General features: G+C 42.5%; 1 pseudogene across 1 annotated transcript; it reads left to right on the forward strand.

Moving 5' to 3' along the window:
• Window positions 1-228: 228 nt before the first annotated feature.
• Window positions 229-2,176, forward strand: LOC101013676 (annotated as a pseudogene). Its single transcript, XR_645670.4, has one exon. The product of XR_645670.4 is annotated as a phosphatidylinositol 4-phosphate 5-kinase type-1 alpha pseudogene (transcript).
• The last annotated feature ends 14,307 nt before the right edge of the window (window positions 2,177-16,483 follow it).

Below are 16,483 nucleotides of genomic sequence, written 5' to 3' on the forward strand. Positions count from 1 at the left end.
CGCGGCGGGAGTTCTCCCCCATGCCAGGCGAACGGTGCGGCCTTGACCTGGTCCTGTAGCCCGGCTCCACGGGTCTGAGGGAGGCCCCAGAGGCGGCGGGGAGGCGGCCCGGCTCCACGGGTCTGAGGGAGGCCCCAGAGGGGGCGGGGAGGCGGCCCGGCTCCACGGGTCTGAGGGAGGCCCCAGAGGGGGCAGGGAGGTGGCCCGCAGAACACGGGTTCTGTAAAAAGACGTGGAGAAGATTCGATTCCGAGAAGAGGAAGCGCCGGGTGGAAAGAGAACCAGGCGGCTGAGGGGGGCAGGGCGCTGCCAAGATGGCGTCCGCCTCCTCCCAGCCGTCGTTGGCGGTCGGTTTTCCATCCTTGGATCCCGGAGTCCCTTCCTGTACCGCGTCCTCAGCGTCTGGAATCAAGAGCCCCACGGCATCCGAGGTGCTTTATGCCTCTGGCATGCCCATCAAGAAAACAGGCCATCGAGGTGTCGATTCCTCAGGAGAGACAACATATAAAAAGACACCCTCATCAGCCTTGAAAGGTGCCATCCAGTTAGGCATCACTCACACAGTGGGGAGCCTGAGTACCAAACCGGAGCGTGATGTCCTCATGCAAGATTTCTACGTGGTGGAGAGTATCTTCTTCCCCAGTGAAGGGAGCAAGCTGACCCCTGCTCATCACTACAACGACTTTCGTTTCAAGACCTATGCACCTGTTGCCTTCCGCTACTTTCGGGAGCTATTTGGTATTCCGCCGGATGATTACTTGTGCTCCCTCTGCAGTGAGCCGCTGATTGAACTCTGTAGCTCTGGAGCTAGTGGTTCCCTGTTCTGTGTGTCCAGTGACGATGACTTCATTATTAAGACAGTCCAACATAAAGAGGCGGAGTTTCTGCAGAAGCTGCTTCCAGGATACTACTTGAACCTCAACCAGAACCCTCGGACTTTGTTGCCTAAATTCTATGGACTGTACTGTGTGCAGGCAGGTGGCAAGAACATTCGGATTGTGGTGATGAACAATCTTTTACCAAGATCAGTCAAAATGCATACCAAATATGACCTCAAAGGCTCAACCTACAAACGCCGGGCTTCCCAGAAAGAGCGAGAGAAGCCTCTTCCCACATTCAAAGACCTAGACTTCTTACAAGACATCCCTGATGGTCTTTTTTTGGATGCTGACATGTACAATGCTCTCTGTAAGACCCTGCAGCGTGACTGTTTGGTGCTGCAGAGCTTCAAGATAATGGACTATAGCCTCTTGCTGTCAATCCACAATATGGATCATGCACAACGAGAGCCCTTAAGCAGCGACACCCTTCAAGTGTCAGTTGACACTCAAAGACTGACCCCCCAAAAGGTTCTGTACTCCACAGCCATGGAATCCATCCAGGGAGAGGCTCGCCCGGGCGACACCATGGAGACCGATGACCATATGGGTGGCATCCCTGCTCAGAGTAGTAAAGGGGAAAGGCTTCTGCTTTATATTGGCATCATTGACATTCTACAGTCTTACACATGTCTTAAGAAGTTGGAGCACTCTTGGAAAGCCCTGGTACATGACGGGGACACTGTCTCAGTACACAACCCAGGCTTCTACGCTGAACGGTTCCAGAGCTTCATGTGCAACGCAGTATTTAAGAAGATCCCCTTGAAGCCTTCTCCTTCCAAAAAGTTTGGGACTGGCTCATCTTTCTCTCGGCGTACGGGCTCCAGTGGCAACTCCTGCATTACTTACCAGCCACTGGTCTCTGGGGAACACAAGGCACAAGTGACAACAAAGGCAGAAGTGGAGCCAGGTGTTCACCTTGGTCATCCTGATGTTTTACCGTAGAATCCTCCTTTGGAGGAAATCAGTGAGGGCTCACCTATTACTGAGCCCAGTTTCTCACCTGTAGTTGGAGAGACTTTGCGTATGCTAAGTACAAGTACAACCTTGGAAAACTTGAACGTGCAGAGTCAGAGTTCACCCATTAAGCGCAAAGCCTCAGAAGACCTGGAAAGAGATTCTGCCTCTCTGTGATCCCAAGATGTCAGCCCTTGCCCCAGCAATGTGGAATTTTCTTCTACTTGGTCATCAAAAAAGGAGTGTAAAAGAAGCGAGGTGGGCTCTCCATCTTCTTCCTGAAGAAGAGCCTCCTCCTCTTCTCTGTCCTCATGAATGGGCATTAGTGCCTCGGACAGTTGAGGACCACAGCATCCCCTCCACTCCAGAGTTAGGTGGCACGGATTTTCAACTGGCTAACCTTGGCTTCCACAACTGAATTTTTTTCAGACCCCCATTCTTCATGCTGGAAATGAGATTACTAGACTTGGCAGTTTTCTTTCCCCTCATCTTTCACCAGGAACTGGACTCTTAATTTCCTCAGGACAGACTAGCTGGCACATTATCCCCACCTCTTTCTCTCTGATCCCTGGAAGAAGACCCCTGTAATCTCTGTAAAGGTTTTTGGGGGATAGGGGTGTTTAACCACCTCCCAACTTTTTTTTTCCCCTGAAAAAAGGAAAAAGCGCACAGCACAAAATTTCAAGCCAGTTTCAGATCAAAACTCCAGAAGTGTTGATGAGATGCCTATTCGTAGGGTTCCCTCAGAAGAGCCGCAGTGTTTGTGAAGAGAAAAGTAGTGATTGCTCTGCCAGAAGCAGCACCTCTTTAAACTCCTCCTCTCTTGATGAATTTCTTGAGGCTGAAGGAATGGAGAGAGTGGGACGTGGGGTAATCTTTACCCCTTTTGTTAAAACATGAGGCAGCCATGGGTTGGGAGATCATAGCCCTTCCTAGGCAGAATCCTATTCACTGCCAGGCTGTAATGATTATTACTGTTTTGCAATTTGAAATATATTCTGGTTGCTTTTCTAAAATATGAAGACTTACCAAGTGAATTTTAGATCATTCTCCAAAGGAGATTTTTTTGCTCTTTCCATCTTTTCCAACAGTGTTCTCCTGTTTGTGGTGCTAAGGTGAAGAGGGGACACCTCGGTCTGTTTAACAGGCAGCCCGTATCTATGAGGCCAGCAAATATTTTCTTAAACTCAAGGGGAGACAGTGGATTCTTGCCTCGGTGAGGTCATTGCTATGCCATATGTCCTACCCCCCTGTCTTCATGCAGAGAAGTTGGAAATGGGGGCTACATATGTCCTCTCCTCCCCATCTACAAGAGTTGTGGTTTTCCATCTGATCCTTCCACTGTTGTCAGGAGAAGAAGGGGGCCTGGTATCTCAGGCAGATTGTTGAATTCCTGTTCTACCCCTTCTCTATCCCACCCTGCCTTGATAGTAGGTTAGCCCATACCCCAAATAACTTTTTATATTAGATACCCCCAGTCAGTTTCTGGCGGCCTGTCTTTGCTGCCATGTTCTTTTCTACAAGAAGGAAAGAAACAATTCTTGCTATTTTTTTTCATAATTTACTATTTATGATGGATTTATGTGTTTTATTAAGGACAGAGTTCTGTAAGGGGTGGGAGGGAATATTTGAGGGAGGGCTGGGTCTTAGGGAAAGGAGTGGGAAATCCACATTTTTATGAAGTGTCTCTATTTGCCTCTACTTTGTATCGTTCAGAAAAGGCAAATGCAATATAAAAATGATATATGGTTTTAATGTAATAAACTTCAATCAGTTATTTAGAAAAAAAAAGACACTGATGGATCATTTTGATAACAATGAAGAAAGGAGACAGGGATAAGGAAAAGTTGAGGTTATCCTGTAAAGCATCTTAAAGCAGAAAGGAAGGCTCTTAGTTTGTAATTTAATACACCTGACTGTAATAATTTTAAAGCAGGAGTCAAGGAAGGAAGGCAGCTGACTATGCCATGTGTGTGTCAGCATAAGGCAAAGGCAGAGCAAGGTGAAAAGGCATGACCAGGAAAGATGATATTCATTGTCATAAATAAATGCAGAGAGAAATACATTTTTTTGTGTGAAAAAGAACTTTTTTCTGGACCCATATACTTTATAAGCATAGGGTACCACTTATTCTTCAAACTACCCAAACTAGTCATAGATGAATTTTCAATGTTTTTATATGACTTCTTTCATGAGCCTAAAATACTATTTCTTACAATGTGTCTTTCCATAACTTATCTGCTTAAAGATACCTGCTAGAGTACCAGGAGCCTTAATGAGAGGCTTCTTTAATGTTATGTTACTAGCATCACTTCTGAGACACATTTATTCATCCACTCACATACTAAACCACTCATCTGAGAAGCACTTATTAAAATTTACACTAGAACTAAGGAAACAGATAAAAGACACAATCCCTGATGCCAAGAAGTTGCCTGGCTTGCTGATGGAATTTCCTAGTACCCCATGTTATTCTTGGCTGCGCAAAAATTAAATTTTTAAACTTTTATTATTGTCTAAAATTATGGGTTATACCATTTAGAGAACAAAGCCTCACTACTGTTGCAGGTTGAGGTTACCATTGGGATATTAGGTATCAACACAGGCCCTATGACACAATCTGTGTAAAAACTGTAGCCTTTTGCATAAGGAAAAGTCTGTGTCACTTTTTCTAAAGCTGTGTGAAAACAGCAAAATTATATCCTCTTCTTTTTTTTTTTTTTTTTTTTTGAGACGAGTCTCGGTCTTGTTGCCCAGGCTGGAGTGCAATGGCTCTGTCTCAGCTCACTGCAACCTCCACCTCCCAGGTTCAAGAGATTCTTCTGCCCCAGCCCCCAAAGTAGCTGGGATTACAGGTGTGCGCCACCACACCCAGCTAATTTTTTGCATTTTTAGTAGAGATGAGTTTCACCATGTTGGCCAGGCTGGTCTCGAACTCCTGACCTCAGGTGATCCACCCTCTTTGGCCTCCCAAAGTGCTGAGATTACAGGTGTGAGCCACTATGCCTGGCCAATTATATCTTTTTATTGCTTTCAAAGATCTTCATGACAATAAAGAGAGCCAATGCTCTATCCCAGAAGGAAGAAAATGGCCATGTAACTTCTGAATGTTTGCTAGGATGCTAAGGTAAAAATGGGCTGAGGATATACGAAAGCTAAACTTCAGGTGGCACTGTTGCTTATAAGTCAGTGAAAATTAAGTCACATTAAACATTCAGTTCCTTAGACACATTAGCCACATTCCGAGTACTCAATGGTTACATATGGCTAGTGGCTACCATATTGGACAACACAGATCTAGAACACTCCCACCACTGCAGAAATGTCTACTGGACAATGCTGGAAGTAACATGGGTCTCCTAAAAAGCCTCAAAGGTAAGGTTGTACATGGTGTCCATGAGTTTGAGTGGCAAAGAAATTACCTTAAAATTATAATTAAATGTAATAAGAGATGTTTTTAAAAATTCTGTTGGAACTTCTAAACACATAATTTAGCCAAACAAAAATGATACAAATTTTCTCCTGGAACTTTGGGTGTTTGGGTCACTGTTTTGAATCTTGTCTGGGGGACAAGCAAGAGGCCATGTCCCTGTGTGTGGCCACCAGATGGGCCTGAGATCACTGACTGTGTTGTCTCGGAGTCATCCAGCTGCTGGCTGAGAGAAAAGGGAAGGACCTTCACCCTGCATGCATATACATGCACACAGACATACCCTGTCTGCCTGTTGCCAGCTTCCATAACATGGGGGAGAAACTTTTTAAAAAGAAGGTCCTCTTATTTATGTGACTGGACACTAAAAGTTTTGCCTTTGAACTAGTCATATGGAAGGAATAGAATGGACTCATCTGCAGTAGATTTTAGTTAATGCCATTTACCTGGCTCATGTTGACATACTACACTATTCTACACTCTACTTACTTGCTCAAATCGAAGTCAATTTGATACATCCTACTCTTGATCTTAAAATATAAGACAGTATATGGGTGCAGCATTTCTTGGGTTATATGGATGAATGAGACCTAGAACAATGTGAAATCTGTTACTGGGGCCTAAATGAGATTGGTCAGTGCTGGTTTCTTTTATGTCTTCTGTCTACCCCCTGGTGGAGGGATTCATTACTAGTCAGAGCCAAAGAAGGAAAGAGAAAGAGAAAAAAGCATGAATTATTTCCTGAATATCTATTCAGTTCCTCAATAATCTTGGGTTTGTTGTTTATACGAGAGTGCCAGCTCAACGGGAGAAGAGCTGAAACCCATTATTTCCCTTTGAACATGTTCTTCACTGGGAATGGCAGGAGGAGCAAAGCAGCAGGAGGGCTGTCCTGCCAAAACGCTGAACTTGGAACTGAAGGGGCTGTCGCTCTGGGTGTAAAAAAAGAGTTACGAGCTTTGCTGCTCTGTCAGGTCTGGAATCCTTCCCTTGGCTGTGGATAATACCTAATGATTCAGAGGAAGTACTGTCAACTCTTCAAAGCAGACCTAGCTAATTGTGTAATGTTATTCTGAGGCACTGGGAGAAGCCAAAAAAGAAGGGAGGCTGGGGAGAAATTCCTTCCTTTGCAATGATCAGCTTACATCCTGCACCATCAGATTTGATTATCCTTATCTTTTCTTGCATAACTACAAATGTTATGACTGGTCATAGTGACCAGACTTCCAAAAAAAAATCCAGCCACAATATTTGACTCTATGACTGCCTGTGGCGGTAAATTCCTTAGACTAGCTACATGCTGTGCAAAAAGCTATTTCCTTTGATTTATTCATTTCCCAGTTCTTAACTCCATCAGGTGCCCCCTTTATCTCACATTAGAGAATGAGGCAAAAGAAAAGAAAAGGAAAAAAGAAGTCTGTTCATTTTGCCTTATCTCTTTGCAGTTAGGCAATTTAAATATCCACTGACCTCTTTTGCTCATATTGCACGGCAATTTTTAAAATTAACTTCTTTTAACTAGCTCTTTTTTTTAATTGAATAAGTAATACAAGGACCTGATTAAAAGATTTAGGCACTACAATAAATAGAAAAAGGAAAAGTAAGTATCCCTTCCATTGCAGACCTGCAGACCCTTGATTCCCCAGACCCTACACTGAGGCAGTCATCAGTACCAGCTGCTTGTGTACACTCTAGAAATATCCAAACCCAAGCATGTATGCATTTTCTCCTTTTAAAATGTATCTTTCTTTTTCACATAATAACATCTTAGAGATCATTTCATATTATCACATTTAGTGCTAACTCATCCTTTTTCATGGCTGCATGGTATTCCCATTTGAATATGCCACACAATTGATTAACCAGTTCCATATTAATGGATATTTATGTTGTTTCTAGTATTTTTCTCATATGAAAAGCTACAACAAAGACCTCTGTACACATCTTAACATACAAATGCAAGCGTATGCATTTATTTTCATTATTTATTTATTTATTATGGGACAGGCTCTTGCTCTGTCGCCCAGGCTGGGGTGCAGTGGCACAATCTTGGCTCACCCCAACCTCTGCTTCCTGAGCTCAAGTGATTCTCCCACCTCAGCCTCCCAAATAGCTAGGACCAAAGGCATGTGCCACTGTAGCCAGCTAATTTTTGTATTTTAGTAGAGACGGGGTTTTGTCATGTTGCCCTGGCTAGTATCGAACTCCTGGCCTCAAGCAATCTGCCCACCTCAGCCTCCCAAACTGCTGGAATTACAGGCGTGAGCTACTGTACCTGGCCTAAGAATGTGTATTTTATTTTATTTTTTATTGTATTTATTTTTTTGAGACGGAGTCTCACTCTATCATCCAGGCTGGAGTGCAGTGGCCCGATCTCGGTTCACTGCAACCTCCACCTCCCGCGTTCAAGTGATTCTCCCGCCTCAGCTTCCAGAGTCACTGGGATTACAGGCACGTGCCACCACGGCCAGCTAATTTTTGTATTTTTAGTAAAGACTGGGTTTCACTACGTTGGCCAGGCTGGTCTCCAACTCCCAACCTCAGGTGATCCACCTGCCTCGGCCTCCCAAAGTGTTGGGATTACAGGTGTGGGCCATCGTGCCCAGCCAGTATGTGCATTTTAAATGTTGATAGATATTTTCAGATCGCCCTCCAAAGAGGTTATATTAATTTATACTCTCCTTTGAGAGTATGTAGGAGTCCTCTTTCTCACTTCTTTGCTAACATGTATATTCTAATAATATTTTACAATCCATCATATTCCTGTTCTGCCTGAAAAACCACACAAGGTGCAGTAACCTCTGTGTAACCATCAGGTCCTGACATTAAGCCTTTTGCCCAGTCTCCTGTAACACCACTCTCACCTGTATAAGCCCTAACATCCAACAGGCAAAAGCAGCAAGATGAAAAAAAAAAAAAAGCAAACGGGTTACATAAACCAACCAACCAGCGCCACCTACATGTCCCTGGGCTTCTGTACCACCAAATTTGTGAACTAGCCAATATGCACCTGTAATTGTTTCTGTATGTGTTTTGGGGGATGGAGTTACCAAAAGATTCCTAAAATGGTCTGCAATTGGTACTTAAAAAAGATAAGCATCAGTGATCTACGTAATTAAAAAGAGAGAAAGGGAAAGAAAATTAAACCTGGAGGACTGGATGCAGTGGCTCATGCTTATAATCACAGCACTTTGGGAAGCTGAGGTGGGAGGATTGCTTGAGGCCAAGAGTTCAAGAGCAGTCTGGGCAACACAGCAAGATCCCTGTCTCTACACAAAAATAAATTAGCTGGGTGCCATGGCATGTGCCTGCAGTCCCAGCTACTTGGAAGGCTGAAGCAGGAGGACTGCTTAAGGCCAGGAATTCAAGGTTGCAATGAGCTATGATCACACCACTGCACTCTAGCCCAGGCAACAGAGCAAGACCTTGTCTCTAAAAACAAAAAAGAGGGAAAAAAAATTGGATAAAAATCCAAATGCCTGATTTTATGGCTTAATGTAGATAAACTAAGTATTACAGTATACTTAACTACTAATATGTAAAATAATGAAATCACTCTAAACAGTGATTCTCCTATTTTAGGACTAGAAACATTTCTAAAACAAAACATGCAACCCAAAGTGGTCTTTGTCAAAGTTCTCTTACTTCAGATAGAGACATTAACCAAAAAATAGCTACCATGATCTGTCATCATTTCATAAGGTAATTTAAACACCAAAAAGTAGAAAAGCTATAACATGACAGTAAAGGGCAGTTCCTTAAGGTGGGTAAATTTAACTCTATCTCAAGTTCACTGCTCTAACCCTCACGTTCTCATTTCACCATCCCGTCTGAGAATCCAAATGACACACACAGGAAAACTCCGTCCTGTAGAATCACTGTCCATGGACTGGCATCTGAAAACTACTGCTATCAGGAACCTTCTCTTAAATTCATAAAAGCCAGGGATTCTTTCCTCTGTCTTGTATTTTATATGTGTAGTTTAGAAATCTAGAGGAGAGCAAGGCTGGGCACAGTGGCTCACGCCTGTAATCCCAGCACTTTGGGAGGCCGAGGTGGGCGGATCACGAGGTCAGGAGATCAAGACCATCCTGGCTAACACGGTGAAACCCCGTCTCTACTAAAAATATAAAAAATTAGCCGGGCATGGTGGTGGGCGCCTGTAGTGCCAGCTACTTGGGAGCCTGAGGCAGGAGAATGGCGTGAAGCCAGGAGTCAGAGCTTGCAGTGAGCCGAGATCGTGCCACTGCACTCCAGTCAGGCGACAGAGCAAGACTCTGCATTAAAAAAAAAGAAAAGAAAAGAAAAAGAAATCTAGAGGAGAGAGCCCTCGATTTTCAGTTCTGGATTTGCCACTAATTAGCTTCAGTTACTGAACCCTTCTATGAACTTCAGTACTTAATATCAGATAAGAATAACACCTTTCCTGCCCATTTCACAGGACCGACCGGTTCAAAGAAAATTAATATGTGAGCAAGTTTTTTTTGTAAGGTACCATGCTTAATATAATGATTAAGCACTAACATTTATGAAGCATTTTTGAAGTGCCAGATGCTGTTCTAAATGCTTCCCAAATGGTATCCCATCCAGCCCTGTTGGCAGCCAAGTGAGGAAACTGAGGCTCAGAGAGGATAAAGAATATGCCAAGTTCATACAGTTAGTGAGGAATAAGGTCAGGACTGGACCCCATGACTGTCTGGCTGCAATTCCATATTCTTTTTTTTCTTTCTTTCTTTTTTTTTTTTTTTTTTAAGACAAGGTCTCTCTCTGTTGCCCAGGCTGGAGGGCAGTGGTGCAATCTCGGCTCACTGCAACCTCTGACTGCCGGGTTCAAGCGATTCTCCTGCCTCAGCCTCCCTAGTGGCTGAGACTACAGGCACCCGCCACTGCACCCAGCTAATTTTTGTATTTTTAGTAGAGAAGGGGTTTTGCCATGTTGGCCAGGCTGTTCTTGAACTCCTGACCTCAGGTGATCCACCTGCCTTGGCCTCCCGAAGTGCTGGGATTACAGACATGAGCCACCACACACGGACTAATTCCATATTCTTAATCATTATGATATACTCTTTTGTAATTAGTGATATAATTATATCACTGCAGTTCTTGTATGCTACTGGCTGAATACTCTAGCTACTGGCTGAACATGCAATGTTAATTAACAATTTGCCAGACTCGAGCCCTTCTAAGTCAGCAAGACCTCCAGATGATAGCTTTTAGTTTAATAAACAAAGGATTTGCTCAGGATCCATTCAGCTAATAGAGGCCACTTTTTTATGTTCAGATATTAACCTTCGTAGATAATGACATGCCCTAGCAGGCAGAGCCCTAGTCTACATTGCTAAGTAAAAGGATTGGGCATTATCGCACTCAAGCTGGAAACATGTCATTGGGTAAAGACATAAAAAAATGGGAGGAAAATGAGATACAGAATCAGAAATGTCAAAACTTTTGAGAAGTGTAGTCAATTTGCTAAATCTTTAGTAAATACACGTGCATTAAAACAGGATATGAGGCTTGCTGAGCTGAAAACGTATACCTTAAGTGACTCTGTGGTATACTATATTTTTCTCATTCATTTGATTTTGTGATTTATCTAGAATAAAACATCACCTACTTTTTCTTTTACTCAAGGCAGAATCATTTTTAGTTAACATTGGCTTTTGGCTTTAGCATGTGGCATTAGTGCCAGGGCAGGGTCTGCTAGGAGAGAGGACAGCATCCAGAGTCCAGGAGCTGTGTGCGGGGGTGCGGCCAGCACCAGCATCCTCCATGTGCATCCTTTCTTTGGACTTTCTGGTTTTGTTCCCCCCAGCACAAGACCACATTACCTCACACTTTACTTGGCAGTTTCCCAAGTAAACTTCCAGCACCTCCACCCTTCCCCTCTTTGCTGCCTGGAGCCACACTAGTGGCAGAATAGCATCATGCTATTCTCCGTCTAGGAACTAGTTGGCTTTCCTGGTCTCTGTGGCATCTGGTCTGAAGTTCTCCCTTCAAGGTCCTACATAATTAGCTTCCATCTACTTTAGCCAATTACTTTTTCATGACTTCACCAACCCAACCCTACTTAAGGCATGCAGGGGATGTCACCTTTCTTTAGCAGACAAAATGCTTATTCTTATTCTCCCATCTGGAATTTTCTACCTGTTCCCTCTACAGGGTAATTAATATACTACGAAGAATGTAGACTTTGGAGTCAGACAAGATATAGCTATGACTCTCAGTCAGATTATCTCTCTGTCTCTCTTTCTATGTATTTTTAAACACATATTGAGCGGTTACAGCATATGAAAAACCGTGTGAAGATCTTTGTCTCATTAAGTAATTTATTCATCACTGTATACCTATGAGGTCACTATTATTAAGTTCCCGGTTTACAGATGAAACAATGAAAGCACAAGGAGATGAAGGGTAGCCAGTCGGTGAGGAGCTGAGATTCAAATCTAACACTGCCTGGAATGCAGAGCCAATCATCCTAACCATGACTTAAGAGCATCTCACTAGTTGTATAAACTTAAGCAAACTGCTTAACCTCTCCAGTCCTTAATATTCTCATGTATAAACAGGGATATAAATGTCTACTCAGCAAGATTAATGAGATTATGTGTATAAAGTTGCTATCAAAGAGTCTGGCGTTCAAAAGAGGCTCCATAAATGTTTCTGTCTTGTCTCTTTTCTGCCCAATTACATTCCATTCATCTTTTACATCCTGCCTCTTCCATGCAGCCTCTTTGGAAGATGCAATGACCTATTTCAGCCTACAGTGATTTCTTCCTCCTGTAAAATCCAAGCATTCTAAAACGTAGTTTTAAACGTTTCCCAATGATTTCATTTAACTTAGCCTTTGCTTCCTCAACAGAGGTTTTTTACAAGGCAGTAATCACATATTATATACCTCATTTACATCCCCTATAATTAGCCAAGGATACATGTGACTGGCCTAGTGATACAGTCCCTGCATACAGTCTAAGACAGATGTTGCTTTAGAAAAATTTCATTCTATATTTAACAATGCTTATAAAAAGGTATACGGCAAATACAAATTCATAATCCACCATTTATACAGTATAGGTAACAATGAATTAAAAATTCATACAGACTTCAATTTAACTTTCCTACCTGTGTATGCCTGTGCTATGCCTAGTCATTGAAGACTAACAGACAATTGGTATTTGCTTACGAAGCTATACTATATCTTGCCAAAATTCAGTATTACCAAGAAAATGACCATTCCAGAAAACATTAATAACACTTATCCTTAAATATAAACAGCAGCCCATTAGGGCTAAGTGCTTCATAGACAGCTTCATAGAGTTGAGTGTTCATGGCTGGCAATTGCCCTCTGAGGTAGCTATGACGACTAGTAAGGTAACTGGAATTTACAGAATTGGGTAACTACTGTGTTAAGCCAATCCTGGGAGTGAGCCAAGATAAGAAAGCCAAAAATGATTCCACTGCTATAAACTAAAGCCAAACAATGAAGACAACTGATTTAAGACTCCAGACACTGTTCATTCTCAAGTTCTTAACTAGGCCTAGACCACTGAAATCTGGCTCCAGCATATTCCATGGAATGAACGATGTGCCAAGGCCTATGCCTGGCCCTCCTCCACCCAGGACTGCTTTCCCCACACGGCAGGCTGCACAGCCCCACTCGCTGTCCCGTGGGGCAAGGTGGCACAAACCCTACTTCTGCTTTTAGCTTTTGTCACTGACTCTTCTTCAAGAGGTAATTTGACCTATTACCTTTTTAATAAAACAAATTGCCTCATTCCACCTATAGCTTCTCAATTTGAGTCTCCTGGCTTGAAAAGAGCCAGTGGGAGTCAAGAAACAATGAGAAAGGTAAGGGATTTTCTAACATGGATGTGTGGCCAACCACACTGTTCAGCCGGGCTGCAGCCAGGCCAAATGGAAAGATGTCTTAAAAAAAGAAAACCTCAATTTAGCGATTTTCATAATTTATGAGGAATTGGTTAATTTCAGATACAATCAGAAATAAGCATTTTTATTTTTTAATTGTTTTGTGGAGATGGGGTCTCACTACGTTGCCCAGGCTGGTCTCAAACTCTTGGGCTCAAGTAATCCTCCTGCCTCAGTCTCCTGAGGCTGGAGCCATCATATCCGGATGCCTGAAATAAGTAGTTTTAAATGCCAGTTTCACACTATACCTTTAAAAGTTATACATTTCACTACAGCAAATGTCAAGCAAATTGATTTTGAGGTGGAATAAAGAGACACGACATCGATACCTAAGCTTCCACACAGGGAAGAGGATTTACAAAGACCCAGAAAGGCAGACAGAGAATGGTCTATCTTTCTGGGAAAAGTGTCCAGAGGCAGCCGACGAGACCCCATAAGTAATGCTGCAGTGTCTCAAGTCCCTCTTCAGTCTGCTCAGTGTCCCTCCCTGTGACTCTTACATGCGATTTATTACACCTTTCACTCACAGGGGAGGATGTGTCAACACAAAGGCAAATTCAAACATTCCGATGAAATCTAAAACACAATCTAGTTTCCAAACAGCTTTCTAGTTGGCCTTGTACAGGCTCAACAGCCAGATGACTATTCTCAATTTTTTTCTCATCCCTGATTAAATAATTTACAGTACTGACTTCCCTTCAAATGAGAATTCCAGAAAGCATTGCCTAAACATTAGCAATCTTCTTAATTGTTATTCTTTGCCATGGGTACCATCAGGCTACCTTGGTGATGTTTAAATTGTTAAGGATTATAAAGATGCCTCTTCATAGGAGTATCTACCAATCCACATTCAAGGTAAAGGAGCCACGGGGACCAAAAAACTCTTACACTACCTCAACACATGTTTTGCTGAAATAGATATTCATTCTTTTCTTTTCTTTTCTTTTTTTTTTTTTTGAGATGGAGTCTCGCTCTGTTGCCAGGCTGGAGTGAAGTAGCGTGATCTCGGCTCACGGCAACCTCTGCCTCCAGGGATCAAGCGATTCTCCTGCCTCAGCCTCCCAAGTAGCTGGGACTACAGGCATGTACCACCACATTCGGCTAATTTTTGTATTTTTAGTAAAGACGGGGTTTCACCGAGTTAGCCAGGATGGTCTCAATCTCTTGACCTCATGATCTGCCCGCCTTGGCCTCCCAAAGTGCTGGGATTACAGGCATGAGCCACTGTGTCCGGCCGATATTCATTCTTTCTAGAAAGTTTGCATTTCTTATCTGGAAAGTCTGAAACAGAAGTCCCAAATTCTCTTTAGGAGTAAAAGGAAAACAAAGCTGTAAAATAAGAATAGTTCAATAAACTGCAAGTAATCTCTGGGATGGTTCCCAAAAGTGTACAAAAAGGAACCCAGGGTCATCATCTCCCAAGAGGCTGGAAGGCAGTACAAAGACAAAGAGCTCACCATGGCCAGAGCCCCTCTCAATAGTGCCGAGTGCTTGCTGATTTATTACCTCTGGTCTCTGGACTGTACTGAAGGAAACTGGAATGTCATACCTTCATTCACAACACTGTCTCATGGAATTATTTTTTCCGGATTCCTTGGGAAGTTAAAGTATTTGAGAAGAATATCAGGAACTGTTGTTTCAGCCTGTTTTGTGAGTAGATAATTGCCTTCCAACTCCATTATTTCAGGAAATGATGTGTGCGGCATTGTTCCTAGATGAGGGGAGCAATGTGTTTCAGCAAGACCCATACATGCATATGAAAACAAAACAAAACAAAAGGCGTGCAGTCTAAGTCACTTCACTGAACTCAGACTTTTAAAATCTGGTCTCTAGATAAGAGGCTGGCCCCAGACAACCTACTCACATACCAGTAACATTCTTTTGAAAGGGTGTAAGCAAAATTTGTTTTAAGAAGTGAGAAATTTTTACGAAAATTACTAAATGTGGTAATAAATAACTTGGACAAATTAAGTGCTATCAAAATGGGTTCAGCAGAGACCTATTTGAAAGGCTAAATTTTTCTCTAATTTGGGTCTGAGTCAAAGACCAGCATGGGAACTAGAAGTAAAACACATTTCATCCTGAGAAATACCTTTGATTCTATGGAATATATTAGCTGATCTTCCTGAAATGTGACATCATTTGTGGTACCAGCTGTACGGGTGTGCCATCTAAGGATTTACTAAACTAGTATTTCTTTGGTTTAATATGTATTTTAAGACCACAGAAAAAAGTCTAATCCAACTAAGTGGTCCAGGGGGAACTGTTATGGACTTCGTCCTAAGAAGCTTAAATTTCTTATGATCATGACCTGTTGACCTTTTAATGGATGGATTACACAGAGCAAATTCCCAAATGGACATCTAGAATTGATAATGATAATAACTGTTACAAAGGAAACATTAAATATAGCACCTATGAGGTTCTATTTTACATATATTAACTCATTTAATTCTCAAAACAAACTTATGAGGTTAAGTATTGGTCCTTTTACCATCCCTGTTTTACAGATGGGGAAACTAAGGCACAGATATTGTCTCAGTGCAGATACTAATCAGGCAGTCAAATATGTGACGGAAAAAAACAGGGCTGCAGATACAAATTGGGGAGTTTATAGTTAACATCCTAAGACTGGCTGCAAGGAAGTATCTGCAGGGAAGAGATAGTTGGAGGTCTGGCCTTGAGACATATCAATAATTAGAGGTTGGAAAGAGGAGGAACAGCCAGAGAGGCAGAAAGCAAACCAGGAATAGCTGGTCATCAAAAAGCCAAGTGAAGAAAGTGTTTCTAGGAGGGAGTAATCAATTGTACCTACTGCTGTGGAAAAATAGTGTGAAAACTCAAGACCATCGGATTTGGCCCAATGAAGATGGCTGGTGGTTTCAGGGGAGGAGAAGTACTGAAAGCCAGGCTGGAAAGGGTTCAAGGGAGAATACAGAATGAGGTAAGTGGACACAGCAGCAAATACTGGCAGCTCTTTCCAGGTATTTTGCTATAAACGTGAGCAGATAAATGGCGCAGTAGCTAAAGGGAAAATGGGGAGCATAGGGAAGGCTTCTTGGGGTTAGGTGGCAGTTATAATGCATTTATAATATGCTGAATTAATGATTTTGCATAATCTAAATTTTCTTCATCTTCTGAAAAAATAAAATTAGTTTGATAATTAATGTTCAAAATATGCATTTTTGTTCTGCATACATTTAATCCACGTTGTTTTGTTTTGCAAGAAGCAGGATAGGTTACAAATGGTTGTCCACACTTGGTTCAGCCAGTCAGTCAGCCTCAGCAATGAGTG

Source organism: Papio anubis, chromosome 6 (genome assembly GCF_008728515.1).
Source record: "Papio anubis isolate 15944 chromosome 6, Panubis1.0, whole genome shotgun sequence".
Classification (NCBI taxonomy): Eukaryota; Metazoa; Chordata; class Mammalia; order Primates; family Cercopithecidae; genus Papio; species Papio anubis.